The 21,188-nt window shown below is 39.8% G+C and overlaps 2 long non-coding RNA genes across 2 annotated transcripts in view; one reads left to right on the top strand and one right to left on the bottom strand.

Annotated features, from left to right (window-relative positions):
- LOC117504894 overlaps positions 1-21,188 on the bottom strand; it is a 797,517-nt gene that overhangs the window by 238,073 nt on the left and 538,256 nt on the right. The gene's annotated exons all lie outside the window — the stretch shown is intronic.
- LOC117504891 lies at positions 145-20,832 on the top strand. The gene is made up of 5 exons (XR_004558950.1): positions 145-159; positions 11,879-11,881; positions 12,883-12,889; positions 14,736-14,747; positions 20,741-20,832. It is a non-coding gene; the product is annotated as an uncharacterized LOC117504891 (long non-coding RNA).

Genomic DNA, 21,188 nt, shown 5'->3' with positions numbered 1-21,188 from the left:
GAAATGATGTTCTGCATGAACAATGATACTTGGCTTCAAAGGTAAAAACATCTTTGCCTCTGATTCTAGTGAGTACCTTGTTGTTTCCTCGCAGCTCAGCTCCTCCTTGTACGTATGTCTTATCAGCGTCCAAACTCGAATTGACTGAGACCTTCAGTCGTCCAACATCCTTTGACTGTAATCTTCTTTCATTTTTCAGAATTACAGAATATACACTCAGGTGTGAACAGCAGCACGGTGGATTAGTGGTTAGCGCTGTTGCCTCACAACAAGAAGGTCATGGGTTTGATTCCCACCTGTGGAGTTTGCATGTTCTCTCCGTGTTTTTGTGAGTTTCCTCCGGGTGCTCCGGCTTCCTCCCACACCCAAAGACATGCAGCTTAGGTGAATTGGAAACTTTAGAATTGTCCAGGTCTTCCTTGTAAAAAAGATCTCAATCTCAATGGGACTAACCTGGTTAACGAAAGGTTAAATTTAAACAGTATATTGTTGCCAGATTTCCTTGTAAGTCTAGATATTGACTGAGCATGTTAACCCCCTGATCGAGCAAGTCCAGTCAAGTTCATGGTGAATCTCTTATGACATTCTCGGTCATAGCCATACTTTGCAGATAACTCACCTGGAATTTGGTTGTAGATGTCTGTCATTTTGTAAGGTGAGTACAGTGGCTCAGCAAGTCTCCTATGTTTTATGTCATGTCATTTAGCCAGAATCTCTTCAGCATCCTCCTTTGAAGATAAGAGCTTGACTTCACCATATTTGTCTGATTTCAATCCAGGCAAATGGACCACACACACTGGATGCTGGCATGTTGATGTTGGTGTCCTATCCCACCTAGGTTTCTTGGAGAGCTGACCCCCTGTAGACTGAGGCCTATCACTGTCCACCATCCTTCTCAGACTCTCAGGTAACATATCCTGGAAAATAATTTGTTGACATGGTCATGGTAACTGTATTTTATACTTTACAATAACCAAGAATAAAAAAGAACACTTTGGCTGAGCAAAGGGTGCAAATAGGAATTGCACAAAAACCAGAACCATGCAAACATGAACTTTTAATCATTTTCATCTCAAATTTCTCAAAAAGTGGTTAGTGATAGATTGTCAGAAAGACTACCAATGGATTCTGTGGCCTAAAAACACAAGTTTAGACACCAAGATTATGATTTACAGCAATTAGAAGCAAAGACATGATTAAAACAACAAATTGTTTTTTCCACCTGCTGTGGATTCTTTGATGCGGTTGACAGTATCAATGGAAATACGTTAAAACTGCATAGTGCATCCTAGTTTATACACTGTTACCAGTCAAATTTGGATAAAGGACATGTTTAAGTTTCAGGAAAAAAAAAGGTTTTGCTCTGACATGGGGGGGGGGGGGGGGGGGGGGGCATGTGGTCTGGTATTGGGCGGTGGCCAATACTAGACCACATACCAATACCAAATTCATTTTTTTCCCCTCAAACGCTCAGGTGCCTCCTGTTGCCACTGATCATCCTTGAGATGTTTCTACAGCTTAACTGGAGTCCACCTGGGGTCAATTCAGTTGATTGGACATGATTTGGAAAGACACACACCTGTCTACATATAAGGTCCCACAGTTGACAGAGCACAAACCATGAAGTCAAAGGAATTGTCTGTAGACTTCTGAGACAAGATTGTCTCCATGCAAAAATCTGGGGAAGGGAACAAAAACATTTCTGCTGCTTTGATGGTCCCAATGAGCACAGGAGCCTCCATCAACCATCAATGGACGAAGTTCAGATCCACCAGGGTACCCATCTAAACTGAGCGAGTGGAAGAAAGGCCTTTAGTGCAGCTTCTTGTTCTGACTATAACACAAAGTTAACTCCCAAGTTTTTCATCGCCAACTAGAATCAAAACATACCAATCATATATTTCTGAACTCTTCCACATCAAACTCCATCGTGTTGATGTTTACAAAGTGCTTCAGTGATAACAGATGAAGTTGCTCAAATAAATTTGTCTCATTAATACTTTTAAAAGAGCAGAGGGTGATTTACAAATATCCCTCGATTTGTACACGTGCTTTATGATCCACAAACACAAAAGCATTTGCAAAACTGAAAATTCTGTCCTGTGTTTAGCTGCACTGCCCCCCGCCAGTCAAAATGCATAGAGCAACACTGCCATCTACTGGATGGAAATGAGAATAGCGACATACATATTTGTGGATCTCAACTGAAGTTTTGTGCTGAGAATATCTCAATACTGCGTAAGTGAGCAACACAATGAATACGTGTAAACGGTGATCTACAAATGCTGAATCACACTTCAGAAACAGAATTTTCAGTTTTGCAAATGCTTTTGTGTTTGTGGAGCAAAGCACGTGTACAAATAGCGGAATAAAATCACCCTCTGTGCATTTGCAAGTATTAATGAGACAAATTTAACTCCATATGAGTCTTACTTTTGTCCTGTTCATGTCCACTTAAACTTTTTTTTTTTTACACCACTATCGATGTCTTTAACGTGGTCTTCCTTCTCTCTGTAATTTTGATCATGTTATGATGCAGCTTGACAAACTAAACTTGCAGAAACTCAAAATGTCCACATCCGGGTTCTTTCACTGACTTTAGATATTACAGAGATTCTGATTGGATGAAAGTTCGCTGTTGTAGAAAAAGTAAACAATGATGTTGAGCGTTTTAGTTTGGAGTTTCAGCAGCACTATGATGGTTCACATGTATATGAGGAAAGATTTAACTGGCACCGACGACCCGCGCTGCACCAACACCCAAACATTTTCTCAACAGATTTACTCTGATCTCAGAAATAACCCAGAAAAACAATGAAATCCACGGATCTGTGGAAAATTCTCATCCCTGATCCAGGCAGGTTTTAAGATCAGTGGAATTTATCTGCTGAATCCAGATGTTTTTCTGGAGTCTAGAAGTTTCTTTCCAGCTGCTGTCAGACTGAATTAGTCAAACTCAGACTGTGTGACTCTGAGTGAACACAAAGTGTTTGATTTTGGAGTTCAGTAACATTCACACGTGGCTGAGTTTGGCTCTGATTCAAACCGGATCAGATTTTCACCAGTCTGAACTGAGACTGAGATCAATCAATCAATCAACTTTTTTTTATATAGCGCCAAATCACAACAAACAGTTGCCCCAAGGCGCTCTATATTGTAAGGCAAGGCCATACAATAATTATGAAAAACCCCAACGGTCAAAACGACCCCCTATGAGCAAGCACTTGGCTACAGTGGGAAGGAAAAACTCCCTTTTAACAGGAAGAAACCTCCAGTAGAACCAGGCTCAGGGAGGGGCAGTCTTCTGCTGAGACTGGTTGGGGCTGAGGGAAAGAACCAGGAAAAAGACATGCTGTGGAGGGGAGCAGAGATCAATCACTAATGATTAAATGCAGAGTGATGCATACTCTGAGGACTCATACTGCATGAGGACTGAAGGTCACTCGAGTGGTGTCTCTGGACTCTTTAAGCGCACTTTGATCTCATCCCTGATTTTGCTGCCGACTGTCTCACAAAGACGACACAGCGGTCGCTCTATTTTTCAGACCGTTTCCTTTAATTCAGTTTCTCTGCAGGAAAATCTACAAAATCTTCTTGAAACAATCACTTTGGACACGACCTTCAGTCCATCACCTGCTCACTTCTCTTAGCTGTGACGTCTCCTCACAGCACTTTGTCCTGGTTGACCTCCAGCCTTGATAAGCTCCGCCCTCTTACCTCCAACATCCAGCTGACTGAAGCTGTCAGAAACCTGATCAGAGCAGCTGAACAGCAGCGTTGTAAATCTGGACACCCTGTTGTCCTCAGTTCATGTCCGTCTCTTCTGTCATGTTGATCTTCCAGCATTTCTGCTGCCAAATTGTCTCCATGACAGAATCAGAAACGCCGCTGATTCAGGAAAAATGTTGTTCCCCTTTAAGACACTCCTCGTTCCACCTCCACCATCGACCTCTAACCTTACAGGTACAGCAGCAGACATCATGAACCGCTTCTAGTTAATAACCAGAGCTCACCCAGGTTTATTCTCCTAATTATTTCCCTGCACTATGCAGGTGAGGAAAATGATGACACACCCCAAATAAAATTCTTTACCAACAGCTGTAAATTCTGTAAGAGTCATTTTAGTGTTTACACTATTGTGTAAATAGACTTTTGAATGAAACCTGAAGTAGCAGCTGAAATGTTGACAGCAGTGTGTCGACTGGATCAGAGGACAGAAATTTACTGGAAATATTTTTGCTGGAAGTTGAGATTCTCCTCCAAAAATTCAATGACTGTTTAAAATTCCTTGAATATCATCTTGTGATTTTTTTTTTCCTCTCTTTCATGCAATTTGGGAACTTGTACAACTGTGGTTGAATTTCATGGTTTTTCATGACCAAAAGTTGGCATTTAAAATTCAACATGGAAGAATAGAAATTCAAACAAAACTAAATTCACCAGTTTGGTAAATTTTATTGTTTTCCAAACACACAATATTTGTTTTCAACAAAATCATAATTTTGTGAAGAACAACTGAGAACAGTGTTTAAATAAATCAACCTAATATGAAACAAAATGAAAACTTTTACATGAATTTGACTTAATGAAATCCATTTTTTACTAAAATTTATTGTTTCATATATCCACAAGGATGAATTATGAACAGTGTTTAAAAAAAAAAAAAAAAAAAACAGAATTAAAATATATCAGAAACTGAAAGAGAAAAAAGTGTTTTGGTGAATTTCACTATTTTCACCATAAAAAATTTTCTACAATTTTCAAAACAATTCAAAAGTTCAATATTGTGAGAGGAAGGATTGTAAATCAGTGTTTAGATGAAACAAACAAAAACAAACATCAAAATCCATCAAGAAGTGAAGGAAAAAATTTGGGTGAATTTCAGTTTTCACCCTAAAAAAGTCCATATTTTCCTAAAAACTTACAATTCCAACATTAAGACGTCATTACACTCAGAGAAACAGATATGGCATCAGATCAGTGCCAAAACCACTCATGTAAAAAATAAATAAATAAATAAATAAATAAAATGCGTTCAGGCATATTATATTATTTCACACGCGTAGATATTAACTGCGTGTGCAAAGATGTCATGCCAAAAACAGAAAGTATCCCAATGTATTTTCAATGTAGCTCCCTTCATCCAACTGTATGTTTTCTGTTCTTGTCTGTCTGTTCTGTTTTGAGCATTTATCCAGTCCAAATTCCATACCAATGTCTTTGGAGAACTTATGGACAGTTTCCAAGAGCTGACTGAGTCCCTTTTTTGTGTTGGCATAGATTTTCAAATCTTCCATGAACAGCAGATGGTTCACGAGTTTTTTGATTTTTCCTTCCTCTGCCTCTACTTAAGTCATACCTGATGTCATGCTCCTTCAGGATCTTGCTGAGCGGGTCTATGATTAAACAGAATAAAAGTGGTGAGAGTCTGTCTCCCTGAAATATTCCTCTCTGAACTCGTATGTCTGGGATTGTTATTTGTCCCTCTGTGTGATTGAGGGTGATGGTGGTGTTCCACTTGTTCATTTGTGCTCTCAGGAAAGATCTTATTTCCTCATTGATGTTGTAGAGTTCTAAGCACCTCATGATCCAGGAGTGTGGCACGCTGTCAAATGCCTTTTTGTAATCAATCCAAGCCATGCTGAGGTTCCTCCTCCTTTTTTGCAGTCCTCCAGGACAACTTTGTCTATCAGTAACTGGTCTTTAGCTCCTAATCGTCTTCTGGAACAACCTTTTTGTTCATTTTCCAGGTACCCACCAGTGTCAAGATGTTCATAAATGGCATCAGCTATGATTCCTGTCAGCCATTTGTACGTTGTTGTTTGGCAGCAGATGGGTCTGTACTTGTTGGGAAGCTGTGTTTCCTTGGTCTTTGGTAGTAGGCTTGTGTTCCCAGTTGTTATCCAGTCTGGTGTGTCCTCTTCTCCGTTCAATATTTTTGTGAAAGCCACGACATAATGTTGGTGTAATGCTGTCAGTCTTTTCAGCCAAAAATTTGGGATTTTGTCGATGCCAGGTGCCTTGAAGTTACCGTATTCACTCATTTTCTTTCCGATTTCCTCTTCAGTGATTACAATTGCTGGCATTTGCTGTTTGTCTTTGTTTTTCTGTTGTATTTTTTCAATTCACTCAGCCTCTTGGTGTTGTTTTGGGTCTTCAAAGAGTGGTCTCCAGAATTTTTCAATTTCCTCTCTCTCAGCTGGCTGTTGTACTTCTATTGTGTCGTTTCCCAAATTCCTGTACACAAGTCTGGGATTTTTGCAAATTGTTTATCTGTTTTGCTTGTATTTTCTTGTCTCTGTTCCTAATCTGTGCTGCAAAATCTTTCACCAAGGCTTGATGTTCAGCCTCCCACCCAGCTGTTTATCTTCAACATTGTATTTTCTTGTAATGCAATTTACTTTTTTAAGATTCCTTTTGTGGTTTTGGCTTCCCAAAAATGTTATTTGGGAGATCTCTGCTCTTAGTCGGCTGATTTTTTTGTTGTAATTTCTTTTTCCATTGTGGCACAGTATACTTTTTCTTAATTCTGGTTCCTTTTCTCTCCAAATCTTGTGGGGCTAATTTACTTTGTATGTACCATGCTGCTCCATAATTTACACAGTTTAAATCTGTCAATGTGGTTCCTTCTGGGACCAGTTTAGTCAGTCCCAGGTTAACTTTTTGCAGGATAGTTTTGAATTTTTTTTATTCCCCTATAATTTAGACAGTTTTGGACGCTCTTTCATGTCCATTTTTCTTGTTTCGTCAATCTTATTTGCCAATTCGTCTTCTAATTCCTGCTGTTCTGTGTCTGTGTGCACCTGAATGGCTCATTTTTTGGGGGGGCAGTGAATGACTATGAATTATCATGTGTTTGTTCAGAGTGCCCTTCTGTTTCTGTCTTTAATTATGATCAGAACAGCTAAATGGTGTGTCTGGTATGAATTATCATGTGTCTGCTCAGGGTGCCTTTTTGTCCAAAACTTTGACCACACTCAGAACAGACAAATGCTTTTTGCCCTGTATGAATTATCATGTGTGTGTTCAGAGTGCCCTTGTGCCCAAATCTTTGACCACATGTAGAACACACAAATACTTTTTGTCCTGTATGAATTATCATGTGTCTGTTCAGCTTGCCCTTTTCTCCAAATCTTTTACCGCACTCAGAACAGACAAATGCTTTTTTCCCTGTATGAATTATCATGTGTGTGTTCAGAGTGCTCTTGTGCCCAAATCTTTGACCACACTTAGAACACACAAACACTTTTTGCCCTGTATGAATTATCATGTGTATGTTCAAGTGGCTCTTTTGTCCAAACCTTTGACCACACTCAGAACAGACAAATGCTTTTTGCCCTGTATGAATTATCATGTGTGTTTTCAGGTTGCTTTTTTGTCCAAACCTTTGACCACACTCAGAACAGACAAACGCTTTTTGCCCGGTATGAATTATCATGTGTGTTTTAAGGTTGCCCTTTAATCCAAACCTTTGACCACACTCAGAACAGACAAACGCTTTTTGCCCTGTATGAATTATCATGTGTGTTTTCAGATTGCTTTTTTGTCCAAACCTTTGACCACACTCAGAACAGACAAACGCTTTTTGTCCTGTCTGAATTCTAGTGTGTTTGTTCAGAATACCCTTCTGTTTTTGTCTTTTACTCTGATCAGAACAGCTAAATGGTTTTCCACTTGCTTTCCTCCCCTTTTGTTGCTCTGAGTTGTTCATGTGACCAGATGCTTTTCCATATTTAGATCCTTTAAATTGTTTTTCATCAGTGTTGCCTGAACCAACAATATTGGTATTTTTCTGACAGTTAAAACTTGACTGAAGTTCTCTGGTCTGTTTCCAGTCATCACTGTCATCAGTCTCACTTCCAGAACTGTCTGAACTCCTGCCACTGGTATCTGGTTGTAAATGACTGTTTGGACCTGAGTTGCTGGCTGGTTGTGGTCCTCCATCGTCCTCTCCATCAGCTTCTCCTGTCAGTGTTCTGTGTACAGATGAGCTGCTGGCTACAGGCTCAGCCTCTGTGCTCTCATCACTTCGGCTTTGATGAAGCTGTGATGACTCTGGTTTTTCATCATCATTTTCACTCTTCACAGGGACGGCAGTGAAACCAAACTTGGTGAGATCTGCCTCCTCCAGCTGCTGAAGCTGCTCTCCCTGCTGACTTATCCACAGCTTCACTTCTTCTTTAATGTCCTCCTGGTCAACACTCAGATTCCATTCCTGGTGTTCAGGGAGAGTTTCTTCTTTAATCACCAATGACGGCTGCATGTCTGCAAAGAAACAATACAATTAATTTAACAATAAATGTTAGAACAACACTCACTAAAATAAAGTATCAGTGGTGAGTTTGACCTGATGACAGTAAGTTATTGCATTGATGGAACTGATAAAGTGGAAATGTACATCAGCATTAGTTTAAAAGTTTGCTTCACAGGAAGAAGGTCATGGGATCAATTCCCACCTCTGGCCTTTCTGTGTGGAGTTTGCATGTTCTCCCTGTGTTTGTGTGGGTTCTCTCCGGGTGCTGCAGCTTCCTCACACATCCAAAGACCTGCATGTTAGGTGAACTGAAAACTTTAAATTGACCCTTGGTGTGTGTGTGTGTGTGTGTGAGAGAATGTGTGTGTTTGTCTATATGTGGCCCTGTGACAGATCGTCGTCCTGTCCAGGGTGTACCCGCCTCACGCTCCATGACAGCTGGAATGGGCTCCGGCCCCTCGTGACCCTTAATTGGAGTAAGCGGGTACAGAAGATGGATGATTATTACTACTTACATGGTACTCGAACAAGATGTCAGAAGTCATCAAATATGATATGAACAAATCTATAGTGACATTACAACTCATTAAAAATATATAAGCCAAATAATTTAATTCATAGTTTGTCATGTTGCTGTTCACAAACACACAATGTTAATGGACTGAATTTCTACAGCACTTTTTACCATCTGATACACATGTTCAAAGAGCTCTTGGCCGTTTATTCAACATCGAGACGTTGAATAAACTTTCACTTTCAATCCTTTTTTCAACATATTTTTACTAGAACCATTTTAGTAAACACTTATTCAATGTTTTTTTTTTTAAACTAGCAACAGAAAGTAGCCTTGCTAGTTATGCTCCAACATTATGATTTGCTATAATTTCCTCTTTGTATAGGGGGGAAAATAAGATTGAAAATGCTGGTTGAAAACAGTCTAAACCCAAATCTTTATTCAACATCTACAAATAGACTATACACAGTGGGGAAAATAAGTATTTGACTCCCTGTCAGTTTTGCAGGTTTTCCCACCTACAAAGAATGTAGAGGTCTGTAATTTTTAAATCGTAGGTACACTTCAACTGTGAGAGACATAATCTTAAAAAAAAAAAAAAAAAAAAGGATTTTGGCAAACAACCTCCTTCCCTCAGTAAAAGAATTGAAGATGGGTCATGGCTGGGTCTTCCAACATGACAATGACCCCAAACACACAGCCAGGGCAACTAAGGAGGGGCTCCGTAAGAAGCAGTTCAAAGTCCTGGAGTGGCCTGGCCAGTCTCCAAACCAGAACTCAACATAAAATCTTTGGAGGGAGCTGAAACTCCAAACCTGAAAGATTTGGACAAGATCTGTACGGAGGAGTGGACCAAAATCCCTGTTGCAGTGTGTGAAAACTTAGTTAAGAACTACAGGACACGTCTGACCTCTGTAATGGCAGACAAGTGTTTCTGTACCAATTGTTAAACTTCGTTTTTCTTGGGGGTCAAATACTTATTTTATGCAATAAAATGCAAATTAATTATTTAGAAATCATACAATGTGATTTACTGGATTTTTTTTTTTAGATTCTGTCTCTCACAGTTGAAGTGTACCTACGATAAAAATTACAGACCTCTACATTCTTTGTAGGTGGGAAAACCTGCAAACCTGACAGGGGGTCAAATACTTATTTTCCCCACTGTATATCTTTCACTTTTGAGTGTTTTTTTTCAATTTAAAAATGCTAACTGGTGTAAATGACCTTTTGTAGGAACCGTCCTGAACAAAGGATGGAAAGCATCCAAAGCATGCACCTGAACTGGTCCCCAAAGCCAGAGCAGACCGAACCCAACCACATTGAGCACAGAGCGGAGAGAAACCAACAAATACAAAACAATGTCACACAACCCTGCACCCCGATGGCTGGAACGCCCAACTGGTCGATCATGGGCTGAGTTCCAGTTTAACGCCTGAGAAAAAAAAAATCTGGACTCATCAAAAGCATTTAGTGTATTTTTTAGTATCTTTCTGATCACAACTTTTCTGTCCTCTTCAAGTGCTACTCTTGGTTGTGGTGTTCCGCAAGGCTCAATCCTTGGCCCCACTCTTTTCTCATTGCAAATGTTGCTGCCACTCGGATGAATCATTCAAACCACAATGTCGTTAAACTGTTATACGGACCACATTCAAATCTACGTCCCGTTGGAACAAACTGACTGGGGGGCAGCATGGCCAGCTGTATCACAGAAATGAAACAATAGCTGTCTTTGTATTTCCTGTACCTAAATAAAGACAAAACTGAGTCTATTTTGTTTGGTGACTCACAGATCATGGATGTTGGGGGATTGTTGGTTAAACCCACTGTCTGACAGCTTGGGGTGATATTTGACAGTGGTTTTAATTTTGATTAAAAAAACAAAAAAAAAGACTCACTGGTCAAATCGAGCTTTTATCAACTATGGCTTTGAGCGAAGGTAAAGCTTTTTTTTAACATCGTGTAGATCTGGAAAAAGCCCCTCATTCTTTTATTAGTTCTTGGCTGGACTACTGCAATGGGGTTCTTTTTCGAGTCTCCCAGTCTTCCCTCAGTCCACTCCAACTGGGTCAAAATGTTGCAGCACGTCTTTTAACTAACACGTAGTTGTAACCACATAGCCCCAGTCCTCCACGCTCTGAATGGGCATCCAGTTCGGGGTCGGATCGATTTAAAAATTCTTATGTTTGTTTTTAAAGCTCTGAATGGTTTGGCCCCACCATACTTAGCCAAGCTGCTGACACGTCGGGACTAAAGAAGAGTTTTGAGATCTTCTAACCAGTGTGCACTAGCGGTTCTGCGGTCTCGATACTCCCACTTGGGAGGCCGGGCTTTCTCTGTGGCCAAACCCAGACAGTGGAACAAACTCCCACCCCGATATCTGCACTACCACTGACCTGAATCTTTTAAAATCTATTGTTTCTGTATGAAAACATTGCTTTTCATCCCACACATGGACGAATCATCAGCGATACACAGATGTTATGTGCAGCTTGTCGGAGTTTTAGTTATTGATCCGTTCAGATGTCATCAGCTCTCGTGCAAGACATCAGACTTGGGAGGTTGAATGAACTTGGACGACAGTCAAACAGAACGCTGATGTTACGGGAACTACGCAAATGATGAGGAACCATCAAGACAGAAAGCAAAACAAAGTACAGATGAATTAAGGTTGTCATTTGGATTCGTAAACATTTTTTAACAGTTTAAAAATTCTGATGAAGTACCAGCTGCAGGAACAAAGCTGAACAATGGTTAAACCGTGTCAATGTAAGTCCTAATTTCTTGTCTCCTTTGGCTTCGGTGTACTTCGTTAGTGCTGTGTGACTATGTACCCGATGAGGAAAATATTTGACTGTTACAACATGCTATAAAGTATCAGTAACACAAACAAAGCTGAGTGAACAAACCTGTTCTGTAGGAGAGATTTAGAGGATTAAAAACAGCATCCAGCCCTTTACCTCTTTTGTTCTCTTCTTTTAAATTACATTTCTTTCTCTGGTCTGCGGTCATTCCTACATCAGCAGGTGTTCGCTGTAGTTTCAACATGTCCCTCAGCTGCTGGATTTCAGACATGTTTGTAGAAAGACTTTAAAACATACAAAAGAAAGAGAGTCTACGACCAAGTGGAGGAAAGACTAAAAACAGGCCAATTTAATCATCTGCTGCTGCTGCTCTGCTGCCCAGCCTGACCAATCAGAAGTGAGAGACAACACTGAAATCCTCAATAAAGAGACTTCAACCCTGATCCCAGAGATCATCTGACATCCACGTTTTCCTTACATACCTGCTGCAACCAGCTAATTAGCAACACAGTTTAAATTTTAATTTTGTTTAAATCAAACTAAGTGTTAAAATAAAATTAAGTGTTCTGAACTTACACGGTCAGTGATCAGGAAGAGAAATGAAGACAATGAGACATTGTTCCCATTTTGTGGCAAAGCAAAAAGACAACAATGAGACAATGTAAATGTTTCCAAATTCAAATGTTGGATAAGATGTAAAAAGTCTGATTTTATATTCACCATCTCCAGGGATTAAAAGTAGTGAAAAATGAAAAAAACCTGAAACAAAAAATTACTAGGGGGCATGCTCCCCCCAGAAAAAGTTTGAATTCTACAAGCTTTGAGATGTAATCTGGTGCTATTCCAGATAATAAATTACAGTGAGTGCAGCTCCCATTTTGGTGAGAAAAAAAAACAAAAAACAAAACAACCTTTCCTTCTTCAAAATCACTTGTCTCGTAGTTTTCTCACAAGAACTCACAAATGTATTTTTTCAACATGAAGTAACAAAAACTAATCATACCTGTAAAGTAATGCACGACCACTTGCCTTTTAACTGTACTACATAAATATACTTCAATCTACTTGGAAATTTTTAGACATGTTGGCTACAGATACGATCTGTTTGGTCACCTCTGGTCTTGTCTTTACGTCTTTAAAAAATGGATGAACACCATATGATGTTGTCAGATTGCCAACACCTTGTACATATATAGAGGGTTTTCATGTGACGTATCGGTCACGTCATTTTGTGTCTCGTGGCCATTCTGGATTATAACGCGGTGGCCGCTGTGATTACACTTTGTGCATTTGGCGAACAATTGCACAAGTTTCAACGTCGATGTGAAGAAGCCTCATGGCACCGTGGTGCTGTGAGAGATCCGCCGCTAACAGAAATCCACTCCTCCCAGAATTTTATTTTATTCGGCAATAACATTATATAACAATACATAAAAATACTGCAGAGGACAACACAAGAACGCTTCCAATACGGATGCTTATTTGCATTGTGGTCCTCGAGCACCGAGCTGCTGATCAATCAATCAATCAACTTTTTTTTATATAGCGCCAAATCACAACAAACAGTTGCCCCAAGGCGCTTTATATTGTAAGGCAAGGCCATACAATAATTATGAAAAACCCCCAACGGTCAAAACGACCCCCTGTGAGCAAGCACTTGGCAACAGTGGGAAGGAAAAACTCCCTCTTAACAGGAAGAAACCTCCAGCAGAACCAGGCTCAGGGAGGGGCAGTCTTCTGCTGAGACTGGTTGGGGCTGATCCACAAGCTGCCCTTCTAGCGGCTGGTGAGACAAATCGCTCAGGACTTCAAGACCGACCTCCGCTTTCAGAGCCCCGCTGTGATGCTCTGCAGGAGGCCGGCGAGGCTGACCTGGTCGGCGGCTTCCTGGTTCACAATATCGCAGTGTGACACGGTCAGCCAGTTCGTTACATTAACAATAAACTCACTATCTGGTATAAGATAAGGATCCACTGAACCAATTGCTACACATCTATCATGATAAATAGCTTTATCTCGAGGATTTAAAGCCTCGTAATAACTGGACATTCTCTTCATTTTTCTATCACGCGTCAGCCTCCTTGTAATCCAGAATGGAGACAGCACCTGTCCTGCAGCAAATCGGTCACGTGATTGAAAACCCTCTATAGCCCCCTCATTTTTTTCTCTGGTGTTGTGAATGTGATACGTTGATAATTGTTAATTTGCTGATCTACTTTATCCACCACAGAACTCTGGTCAGAGAGCAGACATGGACACAGGAACAGTTCAGAGTCTTTATATGCAGATTTGTTGGCTAACAGATGAACTTGAATGGCTCAGTTTAACATGCAGGGAGCACAGGAGTTGGAATGAAACATCCATAAACCACTGAATGGTCTGAATTAATAGTTTGGACGAATTAATGGTTTCTGCAAGACAGAAACACAAATAAAACAATGTGATTTTCGTTCCAAATCCTAAACACACGGTGCTTATTAATACAGTAACAGACCACATAGCCGCTAGTTAGCTTAGCCCTTAGCTAATGATGCCAAATAACTTAAAACATCCCCACTCGGCAAGAATCACTATCAACACCACGCAACATCCATCCGTGATAAAACAGAAAACCCTCTGCAAATAAGTAACTCACCCTCTTCACGAAGGAATTCTACTTTAGAAGCAGCTTTGTTGGAGTCAAAAATAAAAATAAGTGGTCCTAACGCAACCGAAGCTAACAGCGCATTGGGGCTGTCCAAATCGATGCCTGACCTAAATAACAACTAATACCACGACAGGGAATTTACAGCAACGGATTTGCACTGATCTAAAAAAAAAAAAATGAACCAGGCGACTGGCAGAAAAAGCTAAAATCCACCAAAAAGCAGAGATTTTTCATCCCTGCATCTCTGTACATAAATTTCTAAATAAACTGAACAAAGTTGTTATGCATTTTTTTTTAAATACAATAATTAGTATTGGTATGTATTTATGTCTCAAACAGCATCATCTTGCAAAATATCAATGGCTCAAAAGAAGAATAATGTAGCCTAAGTTACAATTCCACCATGACTGCACCAACTGGACTAAATTTCTAACTTTGCCATCACAAACTGACTTAGTAAGAGTTACCGAGAGGTATTCAGATACCAGAAACTAACATTTTATAAACCATATACAGTGAGGAAAATATGTATTTGAGAGACTGTGGATTGTGCAAGTTTTCCCTTTTACAAAGAATGGAGAGGTCTGTCATTTTATCATAGGTTCACTTCAACTGTGAGAGGCAGAATAAAAAAAAAAAAAATCCAGACAATCACATTTCATAATTTCTGAATAACTAATTTGCAATTTGCAATGTTATTTATTATTATTATTATTATTATTATTATTATTATTATTATTATTATTATTTATTTGAAAATGATATGCTCTTTTATTTTGGGCAGCACGGTTACTAAGTGGTTAGCACTGTTGCCTCACAGCGCGGAAGTCATGGGTTCGAGTCCCACCTGTGGCTTTTCTGTGTGGCATTTGCTTGTTGTCCTCATGTTTGTGTGGGTTCTCTCTGCGTGTTCCGGCTTCCTCCAACATCCAAAGACACGCAGGTTAGGTGGATTGCAAACTTTAAATTGTCCGTAGGTGTGTGGGTGTGAATTAGTGCAGCAGCTCAGAGAATATTTAGAGCAGAATCCTGCAAATAGTGATACAAGCATCTAATCCGGTAAAATGTACAGAGATGTCGGGATGAAAAATCTGCTCTTTTGGAGGCTTTTAGCTTTTTTATGCCAGTCGCCTGGGTCATTTTTTAGATCAGTGCAAATCTGTTGTGTTGTAAATTCCATTTAGTTGTATTGTTATTTAGGTCAGGCATCGATTTGGACAGCCCCAATGTGCTGTTAGCTTCGGTCACGTTAGGACCAGTTATTTATGACTCCAACAACGCTGCTTTTAAAGTAGAATTCCTTCGTGAAGAGGGTGAGTTACTTATTTGCAGAGGGTTTTCTGTTCTATTGGGGATCGATGTTCTGTTGTGTTGATAGTGATTCTTTCCTTAACTGTTACCTGTGGGGGGCAGCATTATGCTACGCCAGCGTATGGCCTGCCGGAATCTATTAGAAGAAGAAGATTCTTTCCGAGTGGGGATGTTTTAAGTTATTTGTTATTATTAGCTAAGGGCTAAGCTAACTAGCCGCCATTTGGTTTGTTTTAGATGATATTTGGATTTTATGTTAAATAAGTTCAGCCAACAGTTAATATAATGGAGGCAAAGCCTTTGTCCGAGCATCGTTTTTCTCTATCGAAAAATATTGAAGTTGTTTGATTGAAATACTGTAAAAAAGTGAACATTCAATTGGACAATATTATGTTAATAATTTTCTTCAGGGGTTGATGATTTCATTAAAAAAGTGATGTTTACACAACAAAAGATAGGCAGGTTATATTTTGCCAGATACGGCAAACAGACACCTAGCAATATTTGACCGGCTCTCCTCGTTGATTGGCTCGTTCAAATGACATCATCGTAGAGTTTATTTCAACATGGCGGCGCCCTCTGCAAAGTTGAACTGGATGATATTTCGCCGTATACGGCTCCAGCAAAATGGCGCGTTGCCATGTTTTGCCGGCAATCTAAATTTATTCACGACAGAATGGACCGGCCACGATTGGACAGGAACTTAAAGGTGATCACAGTTTAAGATCTCCTTATTTCACATTCATGATAGAAGCTCGATATTGTTCATTTGTATTATGGAAAATTGGCATATTTTAATATTCACTATTTTCAGGGGTGGAGTGATCGAAGGTTTTGCAGACATGACACTGACAGAGAAAAAAACAGGATAAACACATGCCGACTTGGACTTCTGTATTTTCATTTTTATTCTGTCTTGAATTTGCAGATATTGTTTATCATCCCTGCCCTACACAGAAAATTACTAAGACTGCAAAAATTATTTCTACTGTGTGGCGAAAAGCGCAGGTGGACATAATTTTGTGCGCAGTGGTGGAAATTATTTTTGCCACATGGTGGAAATAATTTTGGGCATGGCTATGCCACGTTTTTGAGCTGCTTTTAGCGTCCGAGAATCCCTCTGGCAGTGTGGGTGATTTTCTGTTCCAATTCAAACAACTTCATGGCATCAAAAATGGCATTTAAAGATAAAAAATTAGCACCAACACTCAATGCCGAAGACGCCCCCATGTTGATACTTTCTACGATGACGTCATTTGAACTAGCCAGTCAGTGAGGAGATTTGGTCAAATATCGCTAGGTGTGTGTTTGCTGTATCCGGCAAAATATACACTTCGCAAAAGATATTTATTCTCCTGACTTATGTGAAATACACGAACAGACATTTATCTGATGTGAGCCATATGTATGTAACGGATTAGTTAAATCAGGAGGCGCTGAACATCTACGGGGAATCCTGAGTCGGGATGTGCACCTCATTTAATGACCAGGTCAAAATTTCCTCTGAATATTATTATTATTATTTTTTTTTTTGCCAAATGTATTTGACCGATCATCAAAATGTTATCTGCGTGCATACTGTAAAAACTATTAAAATATGATGAGAGACGAAGGAGTGAAGGCAGCAAAGTGTCAGATCACAGCTTTGTGCTGTAACCTTGGTGTCAAGTCTGAGTACGGCATGAAAAAAATAAACGATTGGACTTTAAATCACGGAAATGACTTCGGTCCCACATGCGAGGGGTTTAATGGAAATTCATTGCGATCGGATGGGACATTGTATCTGATGTGAGGGAAAAATCCATTGTACAAAATCCGTTATATACGGTGTTTATTACATGGAAATCAATACAAAAACTTGAAGACTTTTTTTGTCCGGTGACTGTGATTATCTGGTTTATACGATGACAGTTTAGGTGAGTTTTATTGAACATGGGACTGAACAATAAATTTACCTCTCAAAGCTTTGATGATGATGTTGGCTTCCATCCTACACAGCTGACTTTATTTTCCAAATTTTTCTTCTGTTTGGATCTGAAGCGAGTCTGTACATCTTGAAGCCCTTGCTGTGTCTATTTGTGCCTTCAAATGCAGAGCAACCTGGCATTTTCAGCGAATAAATAAATAAAATAGCTGGATTTATATGCACACACATTAACAGCGAATGCTATTTTGAACCCAAGATGGCACCATGAGTCACATGACTGATTTTCGACTCCTCATGTCACCATTCTCTCTATCAAGGCACACTAATTCCAACTCCTGTGCTCCCTGCATGTTAAACTGAGCCATTCAAGTTCATCTGTTAGGCAACAAATCTGCATATAAAGGCTCTGAACTGTTCCTGTGTGTCCATGTCTGCTCTCTGACCAGAGTTCTGTGGTGGATAAAGTAGATCAGCAAATGAACTATTCTCTACATATCACATTCACAACACCGCTGAGAAAAAATGAGGGGGTATATGGGTTGCCGCGGACTTTGCCGTGGACCTTCACCCCTGGAGATGTTGAATATAAAATCAAACGTTATACATCTTATACAACATTTGAATTTGGAAGCATTTATAATGTCTCATTGTAAATGAAACTGTCCCATTACTTTGCCACAAAATGGGGACAATGTCTCATTGTCTTAATTTCTCTTCCTGATTGCTGTCTGTGTAAGTTCACTTAAGGTGGGCAAATTTCACCTACCAGTGCCATCAATACCAGTGCTCCCCAGGGCTGTGTACTAAGTCCACTCCTGTACATACTTTACACACGACTGCTCTCCCGCACTTCTCAAGCGCGATGACTTTGAAAAGTACTGTGAATCTGCCCGATACCGTTTCCAAAACCGATAGCAACCGATTCTCGTAACATAGCCGTATCGGCATCCGATTATGATACGGCTCGGGACATCCCTTCTAATAATGTCAAAAGGAGGATTTGTTAATGTGTCACTGTGCTCTTGCTAATGTTGTATAAGATTGTTTCCATTTCCCAGGAACAGTATGTACTCCGCTATCACAACTTCTTGTAAAGGCCCCCTGACACGGGCATGACTTTAGACTCACGCACTAGCATGCCCATCGTTATGATGACCCCACCCACTGTGTTCCTAGCTGGACACCGTTCTTTCTTCCACCACCTGCCACGTGCTCTGTGCTAGCATTTTTACATTGAAAAGACATTCAAAAGTGAAAGATTTTTCACAGTCTGTTTGTAGACGTTGAATAAACATTTGGGTTTAGACTGTTTTTAACTGGCATTTTCAATAGTGCCATTTTCCCCCCTATACAAAGAGTAAATTGTAGCAAATCATAATGTTGTAGCCAAAGAGGTTATATGAGAACTAGCGTCTGCACTCGCACTGAGCCATGTTGCGGCAAGGAGGTGTGGTCACCTTTTAATTCTGGACAATTTACTGAGCACCGCTCATAGAATTTCAATTAGTCTCATCAAGAAACAGGTCGGAAAGCTGCACATGTTGGCGATATCCAGGTCAAAATGGCATTTTAACATGTATTTTGCGAGCGTTTTTCTGAGTGTGTTCAGTCGTGAATCCCCATTGAAAATGGATTAACACCTGGGAACCTCGTCAGTATTTTGACCGGTTAGGAGGCGTCATGTCGCTGTTTATGAAGGGACGTTCATGTTTAGTGGGCAGCATTGGGAGTGTGGACTCTAGTTCTTATATATAACCTCTTTGGTTGGAGCATAACTAGCAAGGCTACTTTGTGTTGCAAGTTTGAACAAAAAAGTTATGATCATTAATTGAGCCTTAAAAAGGAGCATTTTAACATTGAATAAGTGTTTAATAAAATGGTAATAATAAAAAATATGTTGAAAAAAGGCTTGAAAGTGAAAGTTTATTCAATGTCTAGATGTTGAATAAACGGCCAAAAGCTCTTTCAACATGTGTATCAGATGGTTAAAAAGTGCTGAACAAATTCAGTCCATTAACATTTTGTTTCTGTGAAAAACAACTTTACAAACTATGAATTAAATTATTTGGCTTATGTATTTTTAATGAGTTGTAATGTCACTATCGTTGTGTTCATATCATATTTGATGACTTCTGACATCTTGTTCATGTAAGTAGTAGTAATAATAATAATGATAATATCCCAAAATAAAAAAAAAAGAATTAAATACAAGAAAAAATAATGAAAAGATGAAAAACCTTCAAACTAATTACAGTTTACAGAAAATATGTTTTAAAAATAGTCTTAAAATCACATTTTAAATGCCAACAGGCAGCCTGTTCCACAAGATACGACCACGGCAAAAAAGGCTCTGAAGCCTGCAGACTTTTTAACCCTTGAGACACAGAGCAAGTCTGCATCCAAGGACCACAGGGCACGAGGAGGCACATAAGGCTGAACAAGTTCAGCAAGATAGTTGAGTTCATGACCGTTTAGAGCCTGAAATGTCTAACAAAATCTTGAAATCTAGTCCTTGAATCAGTGAAGGGAAGCCAGAATGTCTGTGATCAGACCTCCTGGTTTTCATCAAAACTCGAGCAACAGTAATTATGTACCATCTGTAGACATCCTACACTATTTTATAGCAATCCAGGAAATAAAACACTGCAATAGTCATTTGTGGAAGACAAGATGTGAATTACAATTTGTGAAATTTAAAACAAATGCTGATTTACATTTCCACTTTATCAGTTCCATCAGTGTAATAACTTACTGTCATCAGGTCAAACTCACCACTGATACTTTATTTTAGTGAGTGTTGTTCTAACATTTATTGTTAAATTAATTGTATTGTTTCTTTACAGACAAGCAGCCGTTGTTGGTGATTAAAGAAGAAACTCTCCCTGAACACCAGGAATGGAATCTGAGTGTTGACCAGGAGGACATTAAAGAAGAAGAGAAGCTGTGGATAAGTCAGCAGGGAGAGCAGCTTCAGCAGCTGGAGGAGGCAGATCTCACCAAGTTTGGTTTCACTGCCGTCCCTGTGAAGAGTGAAAATGATGATGAAAAACCAGAGTCATCACAGCTTCATCAAAGCCGAAGTGATGAGAGCACAGAGGCTGAGCCTGTAGCCAGCAGCTCATCTGTACACAGAACACTGACAGGAGAAGCTGATGGAGAGGATGATGGAGGACCACAACCAGCCAGCAACTCTGGTCCAAACAGTCATTTACAACCAGATACCAGTGGCAGGAGTTCAGACAGTTCTGGAACTGAGACTGATGACAGTGATGACTGGAAACAGACCAATATTGTTCATTCAGGCAATACTGATGACAAACAATTTAAAGGCTCTAAATATGGAAAAGCATCTGGTCACATGAACAACTCAGAGCAACAAAAGGGGAGGAAAGCAAGAAGAAAACCATTTAGCTGTTCTGATCGACAACAAATACTGGAACAGGACACTCGGCTGGATAATCCACCAGATCAGCATAGTTCTGATCCTGGACTCCAGCAACAACAACAGCATCAATGGGCCAGAAGAAACAAGCGAAGCTACACCACAGTTAATTGGACCATTGAAGATAAAAAAAAGATCTTTCACTGCTTCACTTACTTAAGGCATGAGAAGTGGGGCAGAAAGAAAAAGGCAGCATTTGAGGAACGCATAAAAGAAGCGGATTTACCTACACAAAAGAAAGAAGCCACAACTACCGCAAAACTGGAATCGATCGCCTCACAGATCGCAA

Source organism: Thalassophryne amazonica, chromosome 23 (assembly GCF_902500255.1).
Source record: "Thalassophryne amazonica chromosome 23, fThaAma1.1, whole genome shotgun sequence".
Classification (NCBI taxonomy): domain Eukaryota; kingdom Metazoa; phylum Chordata; class Actinopteri; order Batrachoidiformes; family Batrachoididae; genus Thalassophryne; species Thalassophryne amazonica.
The sequence above is the reverse complement of the archived record's forward strand: the minus strand, read 5'-3'. Positions and strand labels throughout refer to the sequence as shown.